Source organism: Phascolarctos cinereus, unplaced genomic scaffold, assembly GCF_003287225.1.
Source record: "Phascolarctos cinereus isolate Bilbo 61053 unplaced genomic scaffold, phaCin_HiC Scaffold_4;HRSCAF=312, whole genome shotgun sequence".
NCBI classification, from domain to species: Eukaryota; Metazoa; Chordata; class Mammalia; order Diprotodontia; family Phascolarctidae; genus Phascolarctos; species Phascolarctos cinereus.
Window position 1 is genome coordinate 726,913,552 of NW_027555847.1, and position 22,433 is coordinate 726,935,984.

General features: G+C 44.0%; 1 pseudogene across 1 annotated transcript; it reads right to left on the bottom strand.

Annotated features, from left to right (window-relative positions):
* Window positions 1-1,439: 1,439 nt before the first annotated feature.
* LOC110202525 (uncharacterized) lies at window positions 1,440-16,625 on the bottom strand (annotated as a pseudogene). Its single transcript, XR_013486526.1, has 4 exons — window positions 16,086-16,625; window positions 15,293-15,419; window positions 14,736-14,830; window positions 1,440-3,144 (listed from the first exon to the last, which is right to left on the bottom strand). The product of XR_013486526.1 is annotated as an uncharacterized LOC110202525 (transcript).
* Window positions 16,626-22,433: the final 5,808 nt, after the last annotated feature.

A 22,433-nucleotide genomic window follows, 5' to 3' on the forward strand; every position in this document is an offset into this window, starting at 1 on the left:
ACTTACCATTGTTTAAAAACATCATCTTTGCTATTTGAATCCCCAGATCTTTTCCAGGAAGTTAGTTAGATGGAAGAATTATAATTATCTCCTCCAACTAATCCATCTACTAATTCAATCTAGTTGTTTAATCTTACACTTAGCGGGTGATCTAACTTGTCAAGAACTTTTTAGATACATCAACCAGTGCTTTAACCATGCCACTGAGGGAATGGAGGGGATTATCATAGCAAGTGGTAGCGGGAATTGAGTGAACCACATTGACTCCATCTTGTGACTTAATTCTGTATCTAGCTCAGTTCCCCCTTTTCTTGTGGAGGCAATGGGGGTTAAGTGACTTGCCCAGGGTCACATGGCTAGTAAGTGTCTGAGACTGGATTTGAACTCAGGTCCTCCTGACTCCAGGGCCAGTGTTCTATCCACAGTGCCACCTAGCTGCCCCATCCCTTTCTATTCAATTATGGGTCTAGTGCAATTTCTGTTCTTGTGAGAAAACTTCATTCAATTACGGGAAATGTGAGGGAAAGCTTTATTGCATTATTTGAACCTAGCCCTGCAAGGCCAGAAAGCCCAACCACCTCTACCTGCTTCTTAAAGCCCCTTAACTAAGGACTAGAAAACCAGTCAGATGCTAAGATTAATGCAAGGAGTTTTCTCACAATTATACATCTCAAGCAACCCAGATGTCTCATAGGAAAACTAGTCCCATGCTGATCAGTTACTCTTTCCAAATTCCTTTGATTTTTTTATAAATAACATGGGTGAGTGGGACACTTTTTTTCTAATTTCATGAAATTGCACCTGTTTACTCTCCCCCTCCCAACTTGGAAAGGCCCTAATCTTTCCTCCAGTTAAAAATCAGTTTACCCAATTTTGTATCCTGGTTATTCTTTTAATTGGTCTTATTTGATTGTTTTAAATGCATAAATATTCGTCTTCCCCTTTTTCAGGGTCCACTGCTAAAGCTGAGGAACTCTATTGGTCCCAATTTGTTGGACAATTGGCATGTATTGCTTAATAAATTGATATGCTCAGAAGCTTGAATCTTTGTTTCTTCATTCATTTCATCTTTTGCCCAGCATGCCCCCCAGCTTTGTGTCTACAAATCTGATAAGCATGTCACCTATGGTTTTATACAAGGCTTTAATAGCACTGTTAACTTGAGGAGATAACACCTTCCGAGCTGCTGTTGAACCAATAGTGACTACTCTGGGTGCAGCCATTCAAACAATTCTAATCTCACCTAGCTATTCTGTTCTCTAGCCTTCGCATCTTTTCCACAAGACATTCATTAAGTCGTATGCTATGATCAAAGGACTTTTTCTTTTCTGATGTTCTTTCCTTCCCTTTAACAGCACTGTCATTTTCCACTGACTTCCCTCCCCCCTTATAACAAATAAACTTGGACAAGCAAAACAAATCCACATACACTGGCCATGTCTGAAAGTGTGCATCTCTTTCTGCACCTCCACACTACATTTTGGCTGAAGGGGCAAGTGGCATGCTTTACCATCATTAATGAAGAGCTAGCTATATTCATATGATTTCCCTCTAGTATTCAATATATTTGGTTAGGTATTTCTCCGGGAGAAAAGTCCTACTTTTCACCAGTACAATTGTCTGACGTTCAGTAAGTTTTACTCTCTGACAGAAACACTTTCCACATTCATTACACTCAAAGGCTTTCTTCTCTCCAGTTGGAGTGTACTCTGTGCTCCAGAAGGAGTTTCTGTATTTATTACACTAATAAGGTTTCTCTCCAGTATGAATGCTATAATGTTGAATAAGGGTTGTGCTCTGAGAGTATGCCTTCCCACATTCATTACGTTTATAGGGTTTTTCTCCACTATGAACCCTATAATGCTGATTAAGTTCTGCCCTTACACAGAAAGCCTTCCTGCATTCACTGCATTTATAAGGTTTCTCTCCAGTATGAATTTTCTAATGTTGAGTAAGTGCTGTGCTCCAGGCAAAAGCTTTCCACATTCATAACATTCATAGGGTTTCTCTCCAGTATGAATTTTATGATGTCGAATAAGTGTTGTGCTCTGGAGAAAGACTTTCCCACAGTCACTGCATTTATAAGGTTTTTCTCCAATATGAATTCTGTGATGTTGAGTAAGACCTGTCTTATCACAAAAGCCCTTCCCACATTTGTTGCATTCATAAGATTTCTCTCCAGTATGAGTTCTCTGGTGCCTAATAAGGTCAGTACTCCAGAGGAAAGCCTTCCCACATTCGATACATACATAAGGTTTCTCTCCAGTATGAATTTTCTGATGTTTCCTAAGATATGAGTTCTGGCAAAAGGCCTTCCCACATTCACTGCATTTATAAGGTTTTACTCCAGTGTGAGTTCTCTGGTGCCTAGTAAAGTTACTACTCCAGAGAAAGGACTTCCCACATTCATTACACACATAAGTTTCTCTCCAGTATGAACTCTCTTATGTTCAGTAAGCTGTGTTCTCCAATGGAAAGCCTTCCCACATTCATTGCATTTGTAAGGTTTTTTTCCAGTATGAATTTTCTGATGTTTCCTAAGATATGAATTTTGTTGGAAGGCCTTTCCACATTCAGTGCATTCATAAAGCTGTTCTCCCCTGTGAATTCTCTGATGTAGAGTAAGTTCAGTACTCTGGAGGAAAGAATTCCCACATTCGTTACACTTATAAAGTTTCTTTCCAGTATGTAATCTATGTCTGTCCGTATGACCAGAATTATAGCCAAAGGGTTTCTGACATTTATCATCATTAGAAAATTCCTCCTTTAAACAGATTCTATTACATTGTTTTATGTCTGAATACATTTTGAAGTTCTTTCTTTATGAATCACATTTATGAAGAAGACTCTTTCCTACCAATAATCTTTTTTGTGGAAAAACAACAGGCTCTAGATTAGATCTTCGGCTATATTTATTATGTTGATGGCCTCTTACTTCACTAGGGGGGGTTCCCTGTGGTAATTTTTATTTGTCTAAAGTGTCGTTCCTCACTGCTGTGCTCCTCCTGTGACCTGACATAACATTTAGAGGCTCCTATCTTCCAGATCCAAGGAGCATCCTCTGTAAGTCTTTTCTGGGATGATTCTTCCATAGAAATACACGCTGTGGAGCTGACTCTTTAGATTTAATCCTAGTGTCCCAAGCTGAAAGAAACAAAAGGTGTAAATTATTCCATAACCCTGGATGAACCTACTGTCTTTCATGTGGCATAGTTTCTCAGCATTCTTGCTGTTATTAACTCAATTGTAGCCACAACATACACATTGTTTTCACTCTAATCCATTCTACATCAGTTCTGATTTATATTTTCCCATGATTCTTGTATTCTTCACATTTATCATCTCGTATGGTAAAATGTTATATTCCATTTATCTCCCAGACATTGTTCCAAAAAGGCTCACTTGATGGACACACAGACTGTCTGTGCTCCCCTCATAAGAGTAATTCATAGGATGACACATTTAAAGCTGGAAAGGATTTTAGAGGCCATCAAGTCCAACACTCTGATTTTGAAAGTGAGGATATGGAAGCATAGACAGGGTAAACAACTTGCCTAGATTAGTCATTTAGCATCTGATGTGAGATCGGAAGCCAAGTCTTCATGACTCCAAGTCTAGCACCTTACCCACTATGTCATGTTGTTTCCCCATTCTACTAGGAATTTATATTCAGGTGAATATCAGACTTGAGGTACATTCCTATAATGTGACTACTGAATGAAACAATATGAGAGCTGTAAATCTCCTATACTGTATAATTCCACATAGCTTTTCCAAAAGATTGAACCAACTATTGCTCTACCAACAATGCGGTGGCATTCCTGTTTGCCAACAGCATTGAATTATGGCCACTTTAAGTATCTATACCAAATTAATGAGCATATAATGGCTCTGTGTTGTTTTAATTTGCTTTTCTGCAATTATTAAAGAATTGGAACAATTTTTCATGGTTGTTTATAACTTTTATTTTTCTATTTCTTTCAAGAACTGCCTGCTTATATATATTTAACCACTTACCTTTTGGTAAATAGAGCTTATTTTAATAAATTTGTGTCAATTCCTCATAGATTGTATACAAGGAGTCTTGGAAATCTATTCAGAAGGGCTTTATTAGTTTTTATTCAGTATTCTATTGAGAAAAGCATCATTATTTTACTTTGAAAAGTAAAGAGTATAATGAATACAACATTGTAAAGAAAAATTTACACACAGATCAAGGCAAAGACCAAACATTGCTTCAGAGGACAGGTTATGAAACATGCTACATAGCTCCCAAATGAAAGGTTCTCGATGGAGTCAGATACAGAATAAGACATTTTCAGACGTGGAAAATGTGTGGATTTATTTGATTTGATTCTATTTGTTAAAAGAGAGGGTTGTTGTTGTTGTTGTTTAATGGAGGGAGTCGCGGTTAGTGCTGATACAAAAAAAAAAAGTCACCAGAGCATTTTTTTAAATGCCCAGAAAAGGACCAAAGGTAATTCAAGGGGAGACAAATATAAGGGAGAGAGTGAGCTCTAAAACTAGCAAGTTGAATTTATTATCTACATAATTTTAAAAAAGCAATTCTTAGGCAACAGATTTCACATAAAATCCTATTTTTCTTTTCTTCTATGGATATGGAAATGTTTGTGTTTTTTAAGTTCTGAATAACAAAGAATTATATATATATAGATTTTCTTATAGATTTTAAAAGTAAATCTGTTAATAAATATTTGTTAAGCATCTGCAATGCTCTGAGATGAATGAATGAAAAAAATTCTTATTTGCAAGATTACATTCCAGTGAGGGAGTCTAGTCCATATGTAAATATATACAGAAAAAATATAAGAATACAATTAAATAAAAAGTAGTTATCTACAATGTAGTTTGGGAGTAAGGGTTCTAGCAGTTCAGGGGATTGGGAAAGGCTTTACGTAGACAGCAGTCTTGGAGCTACTGAAAGAAGAAAGGGATTCTGTGAGTTGCAGGGGAGAAGGGAGTGCATTCCAGAGATGGGGATGGCCAGTGCAAAAGCACAGACTTGCAAGATGGCATGTCCTGCATGAGGAACAGAAAGTCACTTTGGCCAGGTGGCAGAGTTCAGTAAAGACACGAAGGCACAAAAAGACTGGAAAGATAGCTGGGGGCAAGATTGTGAGGAATTTTAAAAGCCAAATGGGAGTTTACATTTTAGCCTAGAGCAGGAGTTCCCTTTTTTTTTTTCTTGTTGGGTGATATGGGCCCCTTTGGCACTCTAGTGAAGTTTATGGACTCTTCAGATGAAATGTTTTTAAAGGCACAAAATAAAAATATATACAATAAATAAGATACAATACAGAGAAAACCAATTATATTGAAATGTATTTATTTAAAACATGTAAAATAAACAAGGACATGGACACCAGGCTAAGAATACCTGTCCAAAAGGACATAGGGAGCCACTGGACATTATTGAGTAGGGCAGTGAGATGGTCAGATCTGCGCTTATACCTGATACCTTATCTGTGGAGGAGAGGCTAGAGTAGGGAGAGACTGGCATAAGGGAGGCCAATCAAGGAGCCATTTCAGCAGTCCAGGTGAGAGGCAGCAGGACCTGAAATAAGCTGGTGGCCGAGTGGGTAGAAAGAAGGACTCAGAGATGAGATAATGCAGAGATAGAAATGGCAAGATTTTGACAACTGACTGGTTATGTGAGGGAAGAAAGCACACCCCCTCCCCTCCCCTCTCTCAGCTGAGAACCATGCTTCATACTTTAAAGAACAAATTAAGCCACTTGCCATGAACCCTTTCTTCTCCCCACCTCCTCATCTCCCATCACTCAGACACCTGCCACCTTCTCCTCCTTCACTCACAGGAAGTGGCCTTACTCCTTACCAGGCTAACCCCTGTTCAAGTGACCCCAATTCCACCCCACCTCCTTCAACAGACTGCTCCCTCTCTCTGTCATCCCCACTCTCTCTCTTATTTCCAATCTCTCTTCCTATTGCTCATTTTGTACTGCCTACAAACATGCCCATGTTTCCCCTCTCCTTAAAAAAGTCTCACTTGAAACCAAGAGGACTTTGTACACAGTAACAGCCACGTCGTGCGATGACTAAGATTGTTAAACTGAACCCTTCTCAGCATTACAAGGATCTAAGACATCTCCAGAGGCCTCGTAATGGAAAATGCTGTCCACATCCAGAGAAAGAACTATGGAAGCCGAATCGCTCTCACTTATTTTTACCTTCTGTTGAGTTTTGTTTCCTCTTTCTGATGGTTCCTCCTATTGGTTTTAATTTTTACTTACAACTTCACTAATGTGAAAATGTTTAGTGGGTATGTAAATGTAAAGCCTATATCAGATTGTGTGCCGTCTTGGGGAGGGTGGGGGGTAGGAAGGGGGAGAAAAATTTTCAACTCAAAAGCATATAGAAGTGATTGTTGGTAAGTCAAAATAAATTAATAAAATGAAAAAAATGAAAAAAAAGCTGTCACTTAAGCCTTTCATCCCTGCCAGCTATCATCCTATGTCTCTTCTACTCTTAGTAGCTAAACTCTTCAAAAACAACCAAACAAAAAAAGCAGGCTGTCTATAATTGGTGCTTCCACTTTCTCTCTGAGAACTATTTTGGTTCCAAAGTGGTCAGGAAACCAAGAAGTCACTGTTTGAAGACTCCTAACTATATTGGAGGTAGAAGTCCAGAAGCCCTAATGCCACCACTGTTGTGATCATTCACACAGTTTTAGGGTGGGAGTGGTGGTTTACTTAAAGCACTTATTATGTGCTTCCTTACTATGTGCCAGGCACTGTTCCAAGCCACCAAGAATAGAAATAGAAAACAGTCCTGCCCTCAGGGAGCTTACTTTGTTTTGAGAGTAGAACCAGATCTCTTTAATCCCTGTTCTGGGCTTCTCCTGTAAACCCACTTCTTCTTAAAACTCCCAAGTTATGGTACAGAAATGAGGAGGCCTCTGTCCCTAAATAATATAAATTTGGATAAATTCCCATGAATAAACACCCATGACCAGAATGAGCAGACATCTATGCCTTCCGAGAATTCTTTCTTTTCCAAACTTAGTGGGTGTGGGATATGCCTTTGAACACTAAACCAGAAACCCTGAGTTGTATGGCAGTGGGGGGAAAGGAAGGAGGCTGTGTCGGACTGTAGTCTTACCACGTGGGCTGCACCAAGCTGGTCATGGCATGCTTCTACCCACTGCCTTTCCTCTGGCTGGATTTCCTTCCTGACCTGGGTGCTCTGGGTCCTGTCAACTTTTATATGCCCAATTTCCCATAGCTAAGTCAATGTGAAGACTCGCTGTGGGAGTGAGTAAATGGTACGTTTTCTTTCTTCTGTAACAAATCTGTTAGCTTTTAAGACAAAGGGATTAATGAACTCTATGCTAATCTGCTGCTTCTGGCTCTCACCAAAACCAAGTACATTACTCACAAGTGAGTCTCAGCAGAACTGCAGCCCTACTTGTATTGATTCTATCCAACTACTTGGAGCCCAAGGGCATGGCCTCATCTCCTGATCTGATCGTCTTGGTGGGCCTTACATGCAAATCTTCACCAAAGAGTTTTAGATGGTCAACCTACCTATGCTAAATTTAGTTTGGAAAAGGTTCCCATTTTACCGCACTATGCCCCTCTTGGGTAAGTGGTAGGCACCTTCAGAAAGGGCACAGGAAGGAACCATACTGCTAAATCAACAAGCAACAGAGGGAGTAGCAGGCTTTGTGAATCCCACATCCATCTGAGGCACCCATTAGCATCCTCCGTTTTGCAAATGCAAGTATACAGACAGGGACTGGTGATCGGAACTTATGCTTCCCAGGGCTGGAGGGGGTGATTAGGAAGGCAATCTAGCTAGGGGAAAGGCAGTGGCCAGAAGCATGCCATGACCAGCCTGGTCCAGGCTATGCAGTGGGAAGACAGTCCTACACATTCTCCTTCCCTTCTCCCCAAGCCCCCACCCTGTGGTCATTTCAAGGTATTAAAAGCAATGATGAAGTGTTTTATAAGGATGAAAGGAGTCATGGCCATGTTGGAAGACAGCAGTGAAGGAACCAGTTTAAAGGGAAATAGTAAAGGTTCAATAGAAGGAATGACTAAGGAAGCAATCTGCAAAAGAATATGGGAAAGGATGGGACTGAGCTCCTTTTAAGGAGTAGGGTCACTTCTCTGCCAAAGACCGGGGGAAGGAGAAGCGTTGGCCATGAAGGGGTTTTGAGATGAAGAGGGAAAAGAGGGAGTGTGTGTTGAAGTGACTCAAACTTCTCAGTAAAGTGGGTGAGACGCTCGGCTGAGAAGGGACATTAGAAGACAGAAAAGGTTTGGAATAGTTTCCGTAGAGAGTGATAGACAAAAATTAGGGAGAAATAGGATAGCCTTGCTGCAGTCAGACCCAGATGAGATTTATGGACCCTAAGTGTGGTTCTATGACTTCTTCCAGCTCTGGTCAGTGGCTTGTGAGTAGGAACAGAGGAGGGGGATAGTAGGGAGTAGCCCCGGGATGAAGTTTGACCAGCAACAGGAGCAGGAGCAGGGTTCAAGAGCAGAGGTCAGTGAAAAGCTGAGCTTAACTAAAGGGCAGGGATTAGAGGGGGAGAAAAGTGAGATCAGAGCAGAAGCAATATCCTCAGAAAGCACAAGGTAGGGGGTGCACTGAAGGGAAACAAGAGGATGAAAAAGTCTTAGGACAGGCAAGGTATAGGGAGAGGTGGAATGATAGGTCATTGTCAGATAGAGCAATGTTAGATTTTTAAGTTAAGGGGAAGTAGAACAATTTGGGCAGTGCCAAACAGATCAGAGAGGACATGGTCTCTTCAAAATATTTATAGCAGCTCTTTCAGCAGTGGCAAAGAACTGCTAAGGGTGTGCTCATCACCTGGGGAATGAGTGACCAAATTACGGCACATGAACATACTGGAACACTGCTATGCCACAAGGAACGATGAAAGGGACATTTCAGAGAAGCCTGGGAAGATTTCGATGAACTGATACACAGTGAAGGGAACAGGACCAGGAGAACAATTTCTACAATGATGACGTAAACTTTGAAATACTTTTAATAACTGATCAGTGTGCTAACCAACCATGATTCCAGAGGCCTGGTGATGCAGCACGCTCCCCATCTCCTGGAGCGCTGACACAGGCTACAGAATGAGACTTAAGTTTTTGGACATGGCCAATGAGGAGATATGTTTTGCTTAACTATGCATATTTCTTGAAAGGATCATGGTTTCATTATTTTTTTTTTCCAGTGGGTGAAAGAGGGGATATGGAAAGAAAATAAATGACTGTTAATTGGAAAATTTCATTTAATTTGTAAAAATTAGGGATAATGGTGAGATCCAATAGGTGGCCAACTCTACCTATGGCTTAGGTGAAGTAAGGAGGTCACAGATTTAAAGAGACTGAGAAACTGAAGGGTTAGGAAGTTGATGAGGGAGCACTGAATGTTCAAGTCCCCTAATTACTTACCGGATATTAGGCCACCAAGCTCTCCCCTCAGCCTCAGACCCTGGAAACAAGACTCATTCTTTATCATGTCTCCATCAAAGCTAAAGCAGGAGCCTGGGGCTTGTCAGAAGGCATGGTGTCTTTCAGAACACAATAACTATGAACATTCCATTACATTCCTGTACCACCATACACTCAGCCCTTCCCAAATGACAGAAACCCCTTTAGTTTGTCCTTTGCCAACACAAAAAAAGAGCTTCTGTAAATCTTTTCTGGATGTGCTTGGTGAACCCATGAAAAGAAAAGGCAATGAGAAATCCCACAGGAGACCCTTTCCTTCTCCCATCCTTCTGAACCTCCAACAATCTAGGTGTGGGAAGAAACCTAATTATACCATTGGAGAGTTGTGCACTGGTGCTATCTTTGTGAAAAGCAGTATGTCAAAATACAGAAAAAGAATCCGGGCCCATAGCCTCAGTGTTGACACTATTAGGGCTAAGATGCCCTAACCCTAAGAATATTGCTGAGAAATGAAAGCCTCATTCCACAAACATATTCACAGCAGCCTTATTTTTAATAACAGAAAGTTAAAAGCAAATCAATGGATTGATGACTGGGTTACAGCTGAACAATGCCTAAGATGTGAATGCATTACCCTCCCTTTGTAACTGTCTTTCCCTACGAATTCAGCGAAATATGAGAAGACTTACATGAGAGTAACGCAAAGAGAGGAAGACGGGCTCGGACGAAATGACTGAAGGCTTTTGCACATTCTTTATACTTACTGTAGACATCCTCTCAGGGACATCAAAGCTAGAGCTGTGAGGATTGCACAGGATTTACATCCTGACTGCAAAGATGTAAAAACATTTTCAACAAAAATATAACCCCAAGAATACACAGAGGGAAACAAGATCAAAAGGAGATAGAAAAGCAAATGCTGCCAATTTCTACTACTTTAAGTTAATAATGTGTTGAAAAAAGAGAAAGCAAATTCACCAACTCAAGGGAGGTGAAGCTGGTAAGCCCAGCTCCTCTAGTGAGCAAATCTGTGTTCTAGCTAAAGGGTTCTTCACAGCCATCACATTCCTAGTTTTGTTATCCAGTGTTAATTGGCATTAAGATATTTGTTCAAGAGGAAAATCTTCACTGAATAGTGGTACACATAAACTTTCTCATCAACACAAACTCTCTGCCATCAAAGAATGGCCATTCCCAGGTGGCCTTCCTAGGTGTATCGCATCCCTCCATTTCCCATTGAATATTTCACAGATGTAGAGGGTTAGAATGGGCATTGTAGACCATCCAGAACACTGAAGCCAAAGGCTCAAGAGCCCCCACAAATATCCCTTACCAGGGTCATTGGGCCTCTGCCTATCAAGCTCTAAGGAATGGGAACCTGCCACCTCTCAGGGCAGAGCTTTCACTTTGGGACAGCTCTCATTGAGAAGACATTTTTCCTGAGGTGAAACCTCCATTTGGCTCTTTGTAATTCCCCCCTATTGCCCTTTCTTCTGCCCTATGAGGCCCATCAGAGTGAAGGGAATCCCCACTGCATATGACAGCCTTTTCAATCCTTCAACAGAGCAGTGGTAGTCTTCCCTTCCCTGCGTAAGTCTTCTCTAGGCTAAATATCCCCAATTCCTAGTTCCTTCAACCATCCTCATATGACAGGGACTGGAGACCCTCCCCCATCCAGATGTCACCTTCTGGACACATGCCAGCTGATCAAGGCCCCTCTCCAACCTTGGTGCTCAGAATTGAATACAACCTCCACACACGATGTCACTAGGCTGACTACAGGATTCCGCCTATGTCGTAGCAGTCCAAGGTTGTATTAACTCATCAGGCAGCCATTCATCATGGGCCTGCAGCCCACTAAGACCCCCAGATCCCTTTCAGAACAACTGCTATGTATTAGATTGTAATTATTATGATGCATTAGATTGTGAGCTCCTTGAGGGCAGGGACTGTTTTTTGCCTCTTTTTGTATCCCCAGAGCTTAGCACAGTGCCTGGCACAGAGCAGACACTTAAAAAACATTTACTAACTGACTGTATCATAACCTCTTCCACCTTACACCTTTGAAGTGGACTGGTGATGCCCAAGTGTGAGATGTCGCAGCACTCCCTGCAGAATCTCATCTTGCCAGATTTGGCCCAATGCTCTGCCCCAGGCGTATCAAACACAAGGTCCAAGGGGTGAATCGGATGAACACGTAAGTGGGAAACGTTCAACAAAACACACAAAAGGATAATCAGGTACAGCCAACATGATGTTGGCCCTCACGGATCTCAGCGCGTGGCTTGCTGGCCCCATTCTGTTTAACGGCACTGCCACGGCCAGTCAGATCATTCTGGATTCTGCCTCTGTCATCCACTGTGTTAGCTCACCCTCGTGTTTGCATCATCTGCTAAGCTGATGAGGAAATCATCTATGAGAGGTGCCACGGAGCCCTTTGGCAGTCTGCCGAGGCCCAGGGACCTCTTCTCAAAATAAGGCTTTTAAATGCATAAAACACACAAGATTGTAAAAGAAACCAATTACATTGAAATGGTCTCCAAAATATTTTTTAAAACTAGTTCTCAGACCCCAAGTTAAGAACCCCTAGTGTATGTGTCTATTCAAGTCACTGAGAGAAACGTGAAACAGCTGAGGGCCAGCCACACATCCTTGGGACACTGCACTAGAGACCTCCTGTCATAGTGACATTGACCCATCAACAACTAGTCTTTGAGTTGGGCCAGTCTTCAATCCATCTAACTGCAAGTATCGCCTACGCCCAACCTCTCCATCTTCCCCACAAGCACAGCTGATCAGATTCTCAGCTCAAGTCTACCCGACTGCATATGGAGCTCACCTCACCCATTCCTTTGGTAATCTTTCCAACAAAGGAAAGGAGGTTAGTGTGGCACAACACAAGCTGTTTGCAGGGAGCCATGCTGGCTCTTCATCATCGCCACTTCAACACCGGCTCTTCATAATCTATCCCAGTCTAAGCCAAGCCCCCGGCCTATAATTTGGAGGCTGTTTCCTTGCTTTTTTTTTTTTAAATCAAGACATTTACTCTTCTCCAATCTGGCACTGCCTCTCCCATTTTCTACGGTCCTTCAGACATCACTGGCAACAACGAACACTCAGTCAACAGGCGTTTTAGTCAACGATTTCTTCATAAGCCGTAGCTCGCTCTGAGCTTCAGCATCCCGGATAATAGTTCTGTAGGATGGTGACACATTCTTAGGGCAGCTAGGTAATGCAGTGGAGAAGAGCCCCAAGCCTGGAATCAGGAAAACTCCTCTTTCTGAGTTCGAATCTGGTCTTAGATACTTACTAGCCCTGTGACTCTGGGAAGTTTTAGCTGTTTCAGTTAGGTCCAACTCTGGGTGACCCCATTTGGGGTTTTCTGGGCACAGATAACTGGAGTGCTTGGCCATGTCCTTTTCCAGCTCATTTTATAGATGAAGAAAGGGAGGCAAATAGGGTGAAGTGACTTGCCCAGGGTCACACAGCTGTTAAGTGTCTGAGGCTGGATCTGAGCTCAGAAAGATGAGTCTTCCTGCCACCAGGCCTGGCACTTTGTGCGCTATAACACTTAGCTGCCCTGAACAACAATGGCCACATTCTTACATTCATTCTCTGTAAACTAGACTGACTTCCATTTTGTATACATTTCCTTTGAAATTTAAGTTGCCGATGAGTCTCCTGTGTATATCCATTGGCTTCTTCAGACAGATCCCTCTCTGCCTCCTCCTTGAGTGGTTTCACTTTGGGTCTTCAGAATTTCATTCTTGGGCATTTCCCATCCTTCCTGGGCTAACTTCCTTTAATGCATTTTAAGCCATGGACTCTCACCTGGCTTTCCTCTGAACCCTTTGAAATCTGCTTTCCCCAAATCTGAGATGCACATCCCTGAATTTCCTCTACTTCTATATCCCAAACTTTAGGGTGGTGTGGTCACCTCCCCCCAGATTCCCATTAATCCTACCCTCTCTGTTAGTGAGAACATGATTCAGAATAGAAATTCCTTGTTTTGCTCCTGTACCTTTTGAAGAATGAAATTATCACGGAAGCAGGTTGAGAAGGTACCATTAAGGCGCTCTGTTTTTGGCAAAGAGACAGAGAGAGATACAGAGAATGAAAGAGTAAGGGTGAGAGAGTGAGAGACAGACAGAGGAGGGAGTGCATATGCCCTGAACCAGAGGGATGTCTGGGCACTGCAGTCCTCCAGCATGACTGTGCATCAGGCCTGGGCCACGCGCGAGCTTTGAATCCCAAAACCCTCATGTTTACTCTTTCAGTCCAGGCTGTCCATAGCAGGGGTCTACAGCCCGAGAGCCAACCACAGCCCCCAGCCAAGGATGGTTTTCCCATTTTTTTTTAAATGAAGGACCATATTAAAGCAGGCTGCAGCAGGCCAGATTCTGGCCTGAGGGGCTAGAGCTTGCTGGCCCTAACCTAGACTATTTAACCTATCACTTCTGATCATTTGAGAACTGAAGGCTTTCTCCACTTTAACACTTGCTATTATATTTCCTTGGGTCTGAAGAAGACTAGAAGCTTCTCTTTGTGTCAAATTTATAGAGCCTCTTTTCTACAGAAAACCAATCCCTTTTGTGGCCCCACGGATAATCCTCCAGCCATATTTCAGACATCCCTGGCACTTCATCTCCTCAAGACATTTCCTGGGTGACTTTCTGTCTAGAACGTGTCTCCCTTGTGGCTCTTTCCTCTGTCTCCAGCCAGGCTCAGGACCCAGGCCTTCCCCAACCTGGAGTCACTTGTTATGATGATTCCATACAAATGTCAAGCTCAGGGGCAGATCCTTGGCCTGAGGCTCCCGTTCCCCTACAAGTTGGCCCTACATCACAGGCTCCCGCCATAGGTGCTATGCTCCTCAACACAGGAGATTCTCGAATGGACAGGCTGAACTGTCTCTGCCCGGGGAGTCCCCGAAGAGGATGCATTAGACTGAATGATCTATCAGATTCCTTTCTCTTCTGAGCTTCTAGGACTCTCAGATAAGGTGACCTGTAAGCCACAGCTGAAGATCAAAACCTATCCCCATTGAGCACATGTCCCTCCCTTGTTCTCTGAGATACATGAAAGTGAGTGGAGAGAGAGCAGGAAGCTGATTCTTGAGATAAAGAGGAGGGTCCGGGAAGCAGCCATGTCAGGAGACCTCGACTTTCCTGCATGGGCCCAGGGAATGAGAAGAGAGCTCCCTGGGCACGTTTTAAACTGGTCTCCAGGTGAAAGCTCTGCTTGTACAATGGCTCACCTGCCTGGCACTCACTCACTCACTCACCTGGACAGCAGATTCTAGGGACTCTGTGTGCTGGTATCCACGGTGACTCCCCCGTTCCAGCTGAGAGATCACGTCCGGTTGGGAAAGTGCAAGGCCTGGTGATAAGAAATGGCAAAGTAATGGGGACAGAGTGACCTTGGAAGGCAAGCTTTGCCTCTCTTCCAGAAGCAGTGGGCATGCTGGGCCGGTGCAGAGGAAGGTAGGAAGGATAGCAGAAGGGTGATCTGGCCTGGAAGACACAAGAAGGGGACAAAGAATGGAGTCAGGTACAGACAGATAATGAGTTCATTTGGTCATTCAATACTGAGGCATCTGGGTGCTGTATAGCTTCAGACAGTGCCCTGGGGATTAGAACAGAGAGCTGGAGAGGGCTCACACAACATAAAAAGCAGGGACCCTTCAGCTAGGACCGGGAAGCACAAGCACCCTGGCTTTTGGCCTCATTCTGATGAACAAATGCTCATTTTCTACTTCAAAGCATCAGCGCTGAACACCAGCTCCAGGCCCCACAGGGCCCCTCAGGGGTGGATCCCGAGTTCCCAGAGGAGGCTCCTTACCCAGGCTGACCAGGTTCCTGTAGTTCTCCAGCATCACCTCCCAGTAAAGCTCCTTCTGAGAAGTGCCCAGGTAGCCCCACTCCTCCCAGGTGAAGTCCACAGCCACATCCTTGAAGGTCACTGATTCCTGAAACAAATAAATCTGTGCTTGGCCAGGGACCATACAGGGAAGGGGGGTGAAGGGAGCAGGAATGAGAAGGGCTGATTCTTACTATATTCAGGTTTCAGAGTGTTTGGAGTCACACAGTTTTTGAGTACCTACTGCATGCCTGTTTGTAACAGCCTCTGAATTACACCCAAAAATCACAGTAACACCTCAGGCGCAAACAACACTTGTGCTTGACAAAATACTTTCCTCATAAGCTCCTTGTGCAGGAGGTGTGGCAAATATTCGAATCCTCCCTTTTCCAGAGAAGTGAGCAGAGGAGTGTCAGCAAGGCTGAGGGCCCTGGCGCTCAGTCACAGAGACAGGCAGGCCCGGAGCCGTGACTCCTGCCCAGTCTGCCAGCCTGGGGACAGCCCCACCCTCTGAGGACTGTTCCTTCTCATACAGCTGTAGTCACACCTGTGGTCAGGACACCCGGGGCCAGCTGCCGAGCCTCTCCCGTGGCCCGCTTCGAATCCCACCTTGGTCCATTTTCCTCAACTGAGACCACTCGGCAACAACCACACACAGCTGCCTCATCTCGGAGCTCCCAGGCCCCCACAGGCAACACCACAGCCCCCGCCGCCGAGCGCAGGTCTCAAAGCCCTACGCCGGCCCCGCAGGTGAGGCCCCGCAGCTTCCACTCACCGGGCCCAGCGGCTGACAGATGGGCACGGCTTGATTTTTGTCTTCACGTGCCACTTCCTCCACGGGACACGATGCCAGTCCGCGGCACCTCCCGGCCAGCCTCCTGAGCCCTGTCTGTCTCCGACCCGGCGGGCCCTCCTTCCTCCCGCTCCCCCGGCCCAGCGACCACAGACTTGGCCATGGACGCGGCCACCCGGGTGTTTCCCAAGCACGATACCGGACAACTGCGGCGCCACTCCAGAGGGGCGCCGGACCCTTCTTACACGTCCCGGTGAAGCGCTGAGTGTTGCGGGCCCCCCGCCTCGTGCTCCCCCAGGCCCCATTCTGTGTGTGGGGGGGGGGGGGCATCGTCATCGCCGCACAACGGACAGCACCCGGGGAGCTTGGGGCCCGGAGTCACTCCTCCTCCGCCTGCCTCAGTGTCCCCATCTGTAACACGGGGACTAGACCGGGACCTTCCCGGCAGGGCTGCCGTCTGTAAAGCACTTCGCTGCTGACCGTGACCCTACCCACGCCAAGCCCAGCCTCCTCCTCCGCATCTCCTACCAGCACAGCCTCCACGGCCCCTCACGCAGCTTCTACTCGAGCCCGGTCCCCGTTCCTGTCCCACCCGCGGCTCCTCTGCCTGCTCTGCTCCAGCAGCAGTGAGCGAGCCTCCTTCCACTGGCCCGTCACAGAGCTCGATGAAGGGCGTCCAGGAGCCTTGAACGCCGTGATCACTCGAGGAGCCAAGGCCGCCGGCCTGCGAGTGGGGACGGCACGGAAGGCCGGGGGTCCGTCTTCGGGAAGCGCCCAGCCGGCGCTGCTCGGCCACTGTATCCTCCAGCACAGCCCTGCCCCCCGGGCCGTGCCCATTACACAGAGGAGGAAGGCGAGTGACTCGCCCAGGGTCACACGGCTGACCAGCGTCTGAGGCTGGACTGGAACTCGGCTCTCCGTGCTCTGGTGAGGGTCCCACTCACCTGGGGGGCCATGGCTTCCTCTGCGCTCTTCTGCCCCTTGGGCTGGCCAGGCTCCTCTCCTGGGGAGGAGAAGGGAGGGTCAGGCAGAGCCAAAAGCACGGCTTCCCAGGGGGGTAAACTGAGGCAGCACGCCCACCCAGAGGAGGGAGACACACGGGGGCGGGGTGGGGGGGCGGGACGGCACCTCTGATTGGTCCCTCCTGGGGGCAGATATCGGAGGCGCCCTTCTTCCCCCGCCCCCAGCGTAGCCCCTGCCCCCGGGGAGGCCCCGCAAGCAGCACCCGCTCCCTCTCGCCAGCCCCAGGCGACCCAGCGTTTACTCACCTACAGCGGGCTGGATCCCGCCTCCACTAGCAGCGGACTTCCGGAAAACTAGGAGAAAGAGAGCGGAAGTGACGTAAGGGATAGCATCGGTCCCTTCCCAATGGCTCCTGGGAAATGTAGTCCGGAGTGCGCAGAGTCCGGGGACATTTAAAAGTCGTGGGGGAGCTCATACACGGTCGGAAGGGGGAGGGTCGCCCTTGTTGGAGCGTGCCTGGCCCCCGAGTGGAGAGAGGCTTGAGGCCAGGACAGCCCCGGCAGGAGATTGGGGCCGCTAGGGGGTGCAGTAGACAGAGCGCTGGAGCCCAGGCTTGGGACACAGCCCCTGTTTGCCTCAGTTCCCCATCTGTGAAATGGGCCGCGCCGACAGAAGGAAGTGGTGAAAAGAGGCGCTGAAGCTCACTGGAGAAAATAACTCCTTAAAAATTCAGTTGGGCAAGTGGAAGCTGAAGTAGAAGGAATGAAAAAGTAATACAAATGTGAATCAGCTCACTGGAAGACTGGAAAGTAGATGGAGGAGAGAGAACGCAAGCATCATGGGACTTCCTGACCTCACATTTCATGACATCATAAAGGAGTGCTGGCCACCATCCCAGAACCAGAGGACAAACCAGGAATGGAAGTGCCCCGCCCATCCCCTCCTACAAGAAAGCTCTACATAGAGCTCCCTGGTGGAGAGAGAGAAAACGCCTCTGACTGTCCTAGAGACATAGGCGGGTCATACAAGACTGAGCAGCTGCCACCCTACAGAAAGGGAGAGCTCGGAACATGAAGCAGGCATGCCTGGGAGGCAGCACAGCAAAGGGAGTCAGAGCTCTTCTGGCTGCCGTGCATATGGAAGCTACGTTTATACTGTGATGCAGTCTACTGCGTGTGCAGTAGTACTAGGTCTAAAAGAAGTGTACATGCTTTAATTAAAAATGTTTTGTTACAAAACACAAACCATGATCTGAACCTTCCGCGAGTTGTAGTGTTTTTGCTGGTGGAGGGTTCTGCCTCTGTGTTGATGGCTGCTGACTGGGGGGCGGTTGCTGAAGATTGGGGTGGCTGGGACAATTTCTTAAAATGAGACAGCAATGAAATCTGCCACATTGATCGACTCTTCCTTTTACTTGAATGCTTATAGGCCACTATAGGTCTACTAATTGGCATGATTTCAATATTATTTTGTTTGGAGGAATAGTGCGGCCTGAGGAGAGGGAGAGAGGTAGGGGAAAGGCCAGTGTGTGGAGCTCTCACAACACGCAACATTTATTAAGTTTGCCATTTTATATGGGTACAGTTCCTAGTACCCTTAAACCAGAGGTTCCCTAACTTATTTGGCCTATCACCCCTTTTTAAAAAATTCTGCTGCCCCCCCAAAATCCTTCTTTTACTCTTTAGTGTTTTTTTTAAAATTTGCATTATTTCAAAAACATGCAATTTTTTTAAAAATGACGTATCTTGAACTTAACAATTTATTGTAAATTTGTGGGGGTTTTCCTGCATTGAAGTTTCAATGAGGCCATATTGTGTCATGTAACCATATAGCATCATATCATACATGAAGTCATGACACACACGTTTTCCTGCCAATGCATGCTGGGCGTCCCAACAAGGCGCCACTCACTCACCTTCAACACCTGAGACCTCTTGCCCTACTTGACCACTGATCGGTTATAACCTGCATTTTGTGTGTTTATTTGGAAAATAATGTAATCGTTACAATTTTAACTCAGTTACACAATAGATGAAACACGTACAAATGATTTTCCAAAAGCATAAGCTTCCACTACGCCTTTATTTTTATTCAATGCCCTCCAATTGCACCCGGGGCTACTGCCTCCCCCTATTTTGTTATTAATATGGTCAATTGTGCTATAAGGTTTTTTTTTTTAATTATTCAACCACCCCTGCATTCCTGGTACAAATTCCACTTGGTCACAGCACATGATCTTTGTAATATATTGCTATAATCTCTTTGCTAGTGTTTATTTAAAATGGTTGCATCATTATTCATTAGAGAAATTGGTCTATAGTTTTCTCTATTTTTGCTTTTCATGGTTTAGGTGTCAGCCCCATGTTTGCATCATAAAAGGACTTTAGTAGGACTTCTTCTTTGCCTATTTTCCCAAGTAGTTTACATGATATTGGAATTAATTTTTTTTTCAATGTTTCATAGAATTCACTTATGAATCTGTCTGGTCCTCGGTGGCTTCTTCAGTTTCTTTTCTCTGAGATAGGGTTATTTAAGGATTTTGTTCTCTCTTCTCTCAATCTGGGCAATTTATATTTTTGTAAATATTCATCAATTTTGCTTAGATTGCCAGATTTATTGGAATATAATTGGGTAATATAGCTCCTAATATTTGCTTTAATTTCCTCTTCATTGGTGGTAAATTCACCCTTTACATTTTTTGTACGACTAATTTGATTTTCTTCTGTTTTTTTTTAAATCAAATTAACCAATGGTTTATCTGTTGTATTTTTTATATAAAACCAGTTCTATTTTTATGTACTAGTTCAACGGTTTTCTTACTTTAAATTTTATTAATCTCTCCATTGATATTCAGGATTAACAATTTGATGTTTAAATTGGGGATATTTTAAATTTTTAGTTTTTTAGTTGCATGATCAAATTACTGATTTGCTCCATGTCTTATTGATGTAAGTATTTAAAGATATAACTTCATCCCTAAGTACTGTCTTGACTGCATCCCATAAATTTTGGTTTGTTGTCTCATTGTTATTCTCTTTAATGAAATTATTGTTTCTCTTATTTGTTCTTGACCCACTCATTCTTTAGGATTAGATTATCTAGTTTTCAATTAACTTCTCATTTATCTTTTCATGGCATTGAATGTCATTTTATTGCATTATGATCTAAAAAGAATGCATTTAATGTTTCTGAATATATGCATTTGATTGTGAGGTTTTTATGCTCTAATATATGGTCAGCTTTTGTGTAAGTGCCCTGAACCTCTGAGGAAAAGGTACATTTCTTTCTGTTCTGATTCAATTTTCTCTGGAGGTCTAGCATATCTAACTTTTCTAAAATTTTGTTCATCTCAACTGTTTTCTTGTTTATTTTTTTCATTACATTTATCTAGTTCTGAATGGAGAAAGTTGAGGTCCCACACTAACATAGTTTTACTATTTCCTCCCGTAAATCATTTAACTTTTCCTTTAAGACTTTGGACATGAATCATTTGGTACACATGTGTTTAGTTTTGCTATTACTTCATTGTCCATGGTACCTCTTAGGAAAATGTAGTTTCCTTACTTATCTCCTTTAATTAGATCTACTTTCACTTTTGCTTTGTCTGAGATCTTGATTGCTACCCTTGCCTTTTTTTTTTGTCTTCAGCTGAAGCATAATTGATTCTGTTCTAGCCCCTTACCTTTATCCTGTACATGTCTTTCTGCTTCAAGTGGGATTGTTGTAAACAATATATTGTTGGATCCTGGCTTTTAATTCACTATGCTATCCATTTCCATTTTATGGGTGAGGTTATCCCATTCATACTCACAGATATGATTACTAACCCTATGTTTCCCTTCATCCTATATTTCCCCTCTTTAGCCTTCTCATCCTCTCCTTTCACATTGTACCTCCTCAAAAATATATTATTTCTCACCACTACCTCAGAAGCTGATAAATTTTGTGTTATCCTAACTGTGGCATCATGATATTTGGATTATTTCTTTCTGGTTGTTTGTAATGCATGGCTAGCTGGCTGATTGTAATATATTCTCTTTAACCTAGGAGCTCAGGAATTTGCCTATAATATTGTCATTTTCTTATCATTTTAGGATCTCTTTCAGGTGATCAGTGGATTCTTTTCATTTCTATTTTACCCTCTGGTTCTAGGGCATCATTGCAGTTTTCCTTGATGATTTTTTGAAATATGATGTCTAGGCTCTTTTTCAAGGTTTTCAGGTAGTCTAATAATTCTAAAAGTATCTCACCTCAATCTATTTTCCGGAACACTTGTTTTTCCAATGAGATATTTTACATTATTTTCCTATTTTTTCACTTCTTTGATTTTGTTTTATTGTTTCTTGCTCTCTTACAGAGCCATTAGCTTCTACTTGCCCATTCTAATTTTTAAGTAATTATTTTCTTTAGTGAGCTTCTTTTCCATTGGCAAATTTTGTTTTTTAAGGAATTCTTCCTTTCAGTGGATTTTTGTGCCTCTTTGACCATTTGGACAATTCTATTTTTTAAAATTATTTTTCTCTTATCTTATTTTTACAATTCTTTTTTTTTTCTCTTCCAGGGTTTTTTTTTTTTTGGCCTGTGACAATTTACATTTTCCTTTGAGGCTTTGGATGTAGCTATTTTGACTTTGTTGTCTTCACCTGAGTTTATGTCTTGATCTTCCTTGTGACCATAGTAACTTTTTATGGTCAAGTTCCTTTGGTTTGTTTGTTTTTCTGCTTATTTTTTCAGTCTATTTTTTTTTTACATTTAACTCATGTTAAAGTTGAGCCTGCTCTTGAGGTGGAGAGGGCACTGTCTCAAGTTTCAGGTTTTTCGTGACAATGTTTTCAGAGACGGTTCTTGGGGTTCGTAAGTTTTTAGTTTTTCCAAGGTAGTATGGTCAAAGAAGAGGTGTGGCCCTGTGCTCCTGGCCTGTGCCATGGTCTGTGAGCAACCACAAGCACTCTTTTCCACCCTGGAACTGTGACCAGGGTCCCCTCCCTCTGTGGCCATAAATGCTACTGTGCTAGTGTTCCTACTCGCCCTGGGAACATGACTCAGAACCGTGTGTGGGCAATGCAACAGAGTCCTGCACCAGTGCCAGCACAGGGTCCTCTGTAATTTCCTTCTGACAAGTTGCCCAACCCCATTAACATCTATAAGCTGAGAGACTCCTATGCAGCCATCCCCAGTCTTGCTGCTGCCTTGCCGTGATGCAGCACTGCCCAGCACTTTTACCTTGGTGAGAGAGACCTTTGCTGTCGATCTCCTGAGTTGTCTTGGGATGGAAAATTGTTTCACTTCAAACTTTTGTTGCTTCTGACCCTCCAGAATCCAATATAAGACTTTATTGTAAAGTCATTTGGAAGGGAATTTGGGAGA